This window comes from Alexandromys fortis, unplaced genomic scaffold (genome assembly GCF_014885135.2).
Source record: "Alexandromys fortis isolate MF-2015 unplaced genomic scaffold, M_Fortis_MF-2015_v1.1 scaffold_149, whole genome shotgun sequence".
Taxonomy (NCBI): domain Eukaryota; kingdom Metazoa; phylum Chordata; class Mammalia; order Rodentia; family Cricetidae; genus Alexandromys; species Alexandromys fortis.
The window spans coordinates 1319713-1324112 of record NW_026068025.1 but is presented as its reverse complement, the minus strand read 5'-3'; the positions used below and the strand labels follow the sequence as shown (position 1 = coordinate 1324112).

Genomic DNA, 4400 nt, shown 5'->3' with positions numbered 1-4400 from the left:
AAAGAGGCAAGCAACATAGTCAGGCCCAGAGCCTGCAGTGAAAGTCTGTATACCCAACTTTGAAAGGGCAATGGTTGGATAAGAATGTTTGCTGGACAAGAATCCCATCTATCATTTAGCCTTCACTCAGAAGTCCAGGTTATGTGTCTGCAAGTGCATATAGCTACATAGGGAGAGAGTGCTCAGGAGCCAGGACTTGAGTCCTACTTCCAATCCTTCCTGGTTTGGGGGATGTCGCTTAGACCTCTGAGCCTCAATTTCTGATGGGTAAGCTGGATTTCTGGAAGGTCCAGGGAATGTTTATCAACAGCGTGGTGGGAGGCCGGTGCATGGAGCGCACAGGGTGCAGCGGTTACAAGTGACTATCTGGTGTCCATGTAAACCTGGCTCCTGCCTCAAAGGGAACAAGAAACTGTTTATTCTGGAGCCAAATATCTGTGGCTACGGCTGGGGAACATGGATTTGGTTTACCCCAAATAAAATGTTCCGGTCTGGAAACAGTTTTGTGGAGTCTTTATAGTTGCACAACAAAAGAAAGTTAAAAAAAAAATCAGGATGCTTTTCAAATATATTGGTGGGAAGCTCAGGTAGGCGGGTCTTAGTGATGTAGGGAGGTCTCTGCTGATGTCACAAAAATACAGTCCTCACCGCAAGGGTAAGAGCCAAATATGAGTGACCATGGCCCCTGGAACACAGCTTCCACTCTCCCCAGATGCCATGCTCGATGAGGGGGCAGGCTCAGAACTCTTTATGGTAACAGAACAGAGACATCCACAAATCAAGACACTCTTCAAACACATCCGTGGACACGCCAGGTAGGGGTTTATGACTGCACAGGGAGAACCCTGCTATTGGCTTTGGTCGCTGTCGGAGAGGGTTCTCAGTCCGCTGACTGGTGGAAAACTAGGGCTTTGTGAACACATTCCCAAAAGGTTCTTACTTGCTTGTGACAGGATGTTAGGTCTGACACAAATATAGGCAACGGAGCTAAAGACGGCCCCAGATAAACTGTGATTAGGCTCTGGACCTGCAACATTCCAACTCTTCTACGTCACCGAAGGTCTGATTGGTCTACAGACCTTTGTAGACACAGTGTCTCCCTAGGAATGCTTGTCCACACTGCTGTGGACCTCAGATGCTATCGGATACATTCTTAGCCCAGGCTGGTGGAAGCGAGGGTCTGTTAATAACACATCCCAAAAGGCATCCCTTAAGGCACAAGGATGTTAGGCTAGACAAGAGCAGGTGACAAATGGCATGTCAAGGAGGCTAAAGATAGTTCCAGATAGTTTGGATTTACAACATTCCAGCTCTTCACAACCATGGACTTGTAATGAGTCAGTCAGCCTCGGAGAACCTTTAACATAGCTGGTGGCTGTTTTTCTGGGAGCTTCGGCTCACACCAGCTGTCTTCAACCGGGGGTTCTACTGTCCTCAGAGCCAGCAGCTAGAAGTGCATCTAAAGACTTCTTTCATGGGTGAGGGCCAGGGTGTTCAATATCCTCCCATTTGCCAAGGTTACTCAAATCACAGGGAAGTTGCCTTGCCTTATGCCCTGTACCCTGAACCTGAGCCCACTCTTTCTGCCTCTGTGCTGGGGATTGAACTCAGGGCTGCTGGACTCCATACTCAGCCTTGAACAGACTTCTGGGCACTGAACTTATAGGCAAAGAGGTAGGGCCTAGGGGAACCCAGCAGGGGCGGGAACCAGGGCAGGTTGGCTAAGGGCCTCTGGGTAGTAGCTGTAGTCACCCATGAACCCAGCAGCCCGGTGCTAGTTACAGATGTCTCTTTAGTCCCAGGACACAGGACATATCATCTCTGATGTGGGAATGATTTCTTACTAATAAAGAAACTGCCTTGGCCCATTTTATTGGATAGAAAATTAGGTAGGCGGAGTATACAGAAGAGAATTCTGGGAGAAAGAAGGTTAGAGGAAGAGTCGCCATGATTCTCCCGCTCCAGACAGACGCAGATTAAGATCCTCTCTGGTAAGCCAACTCATGGGCTACACAGAATATTAGAAATGGGTTAAAACAATATGTAAGAGCTAGCCAATAAGAAACTGGGAGCCGGGCCAGGCAGTGTTTGAGAGAATACAGTTTCCGTGTAATTATTTCTGGGTATAAACTAGCCATGCGGGTGGCCAGGTGCCGGGGACGCAGCCCTGCCGCTCTTGTTTCAACACATCTCCTTTCTCCTGTTAGCACCCTGTGCCAGTGTTAACATGTGCCCACCAAGTGTGGGCCTGGGAAGGCTGGTGACGGCTGCCACCACTCACCATGTCTAATAACCAAGAGGAACAGCACAGGTGGGTATACAACATGCCTGTCATTCCGGCATTCAGGAGGCTGGGGCAGGGGGACTACCAAGAATTCAAGGCCACCTTGGGAATTCTATGCTAACCAGGGTAAGAGAGCGAGGCCCTTTCTCAAAACAAAACAAAAATATTATAGCAAAAAATCCAGTCCAACCCAACAGAAAAGCAAAAACAAAACTACGGTAGAGAAATGGCTCATTCCTAGCCCGTGACAGTGCACCTGCAGGGACATTCCTGGTTAAAGCAGCAGAGCACTCAGTGAGTCGTGACACATCTCAGAAACCCTTGGCGTGAGCTCTCCCAAGTTGCTAATGTCATTCTTCAGCTTCTGAAATGGCATTTTTGAGGCAGGAGCTCATTCTTTTTTTTGGGGGGGGGTACTGGAGGGACAGCCATGAGTGCTTGGGAACTGAACGCTTATATTTTTGGCTGTGAGCCTAGCCTTTAACAGCTGAGCCATCCCTCCAGGCCCAGGATCTCATTCTGTAGTGGAGGCTGGTCTAGAGCGTGTGACCTTCCTGCTTCAAGTCTTCCAAGTGCTGGATTAGAGACATGTGCCACCACATGTTTTTGATGTCTTCTTTATAAAAAAAATTGGTTAATTAATTAATTGTGTGTGTGTGTGTGTGTGCACATGTGCATGTATTGCACACATGGGGTTAAGGGATAACTTTTGGGATCTGGTTCTCTCTTTCCACTTGGACCATGGGGATTCCACTCAGGTCCTCAGACTTGGTGGCAAGAGTTTTTACCCTCTGAAGCTTCTCATTTCCTCTCCTCTCTCAGTATATTTCTTTTATTATTTTTCTCTTTCTCCTCTGCCCCAACTTGAGACAAGTTCTCACCGTGTAGCCCTGCTGGCCTGAAACTCACTCTGTAGACCAGGCTGGCCTCTAACAGAGATCTGCCTGCCTCTGACTCTGCCTTCTGGGTGCTGGATGTGTCCTACGATGCCCTGTCCCCACTATATTTCTAATGGACAAAGACAGAACAAAGCCAGCTCTGTGTGGCCTGTGATCTTAGAACTGCGTATTATCAGGACTGTCTCAGTGTGGATGTAGGCTGGGCTGTTTGCCAGCTAACAGTGTTAAGTGTCTGTAAATTCTCATCCTGAGCATCATGCTGTGTGTTGACAGAGTGTCTGTTCATGGGGTCCCAGTGAAATCCACCCTTACCCCTCAAACAGTTCGCAAGAAAGCAGAACATAAAATCAGAAGCAGATGAAGCACATGCCAAGAAATGCAGACACAAATCCACAGGAGCCCACAGAAAACTCTTGAGTGTTTATTGTGGCTTGAAAATTTTTGAGATAGAAAATCCTTAAGGTATAAATTTTCTGAAAAAGAAAAAAAATGAAAAAAAAAAAGTTGCCTAAGTCTGGGGTGATAGAGCTCGTGCCTAGCTGGGGCCCTGGGTTTGATCCCTAGCACTGCATACCAAATAGCACCCCCAAACACACAGAAGCGGCCACATGTGTGTGAAATGGTACAGAAGGAAAACACCTAGGAAAGTATCGTGGTTCCCTCTTTGTAGATCCACTGTGTGTGAGAGTGAGTCATGTCACGAGACCAAAGGCCTGTGCAGTGTGGGAAGTCAGCATCATGCTTAGCACATGGTCCGTTTTGGCTGATGCTTCCCTGGGAACCGGGAAAGCAGTCCTGGTGGGGGTGGGACTGTGGACATGCAGTCCTGGTGGGGGTGGGACTGTGGACATGCAGCATGCGGCTTGAATCTGCAGCTTGTCTGATTTTTTCCTGCATTTGCTCTCAGCTTCCATGACAAACATTTTCAAGTCTACAAAATAGATTCATGGTTGCCAGCGTCCCCCGCTCATTCCCATTGCTGACACAGACCTTCTGTCTCTTGCTCTGTGCCTTATATGCCGGCTTATGTGTGGGGCAGTCTTCAGTTGCTGCAAGAAGCCCCCTGGGGTGGCTCTTCTGGCTGGATCTGCTCCCAGCTTTTGTCTCTCTGAAGACTTTGCTTCATTTCATTTTCATTTTTTTTTTTTTTTTGGTTAGGGTTTTTTATTGCTTTGAAGAGACAATCATGACCAAGGCAACTCTTTTTTTTTTTTTTT

The 4400-nt window shown here is 47.8% G+C and overlaps 1 long non-coding RNA gene across 1 annotated transcript in view; it reads left to right on the top strand.

Moving 5' to 3' along the window:
• Positions 1 to 1828: 1828 nt before the first annotated feature.
• The window catches only part of LOC126514587 (uncharacterized), an 8708-nt gene continuing 6136 nt past the window's right edge, over positions 1829 to 4400 (top strand). Inside the window, exons 1-2 of the long non-coding RNA XR_007595624.1 lie at positions 1829 to 1991; positions 2208 to 2311. This is a non-coding gene — a long non-coding RNA (uncharacterized lncRNA). The remainder of the gene's footprint in view (positions 1992 to 2207; positions 2312 to 4400) is intronic.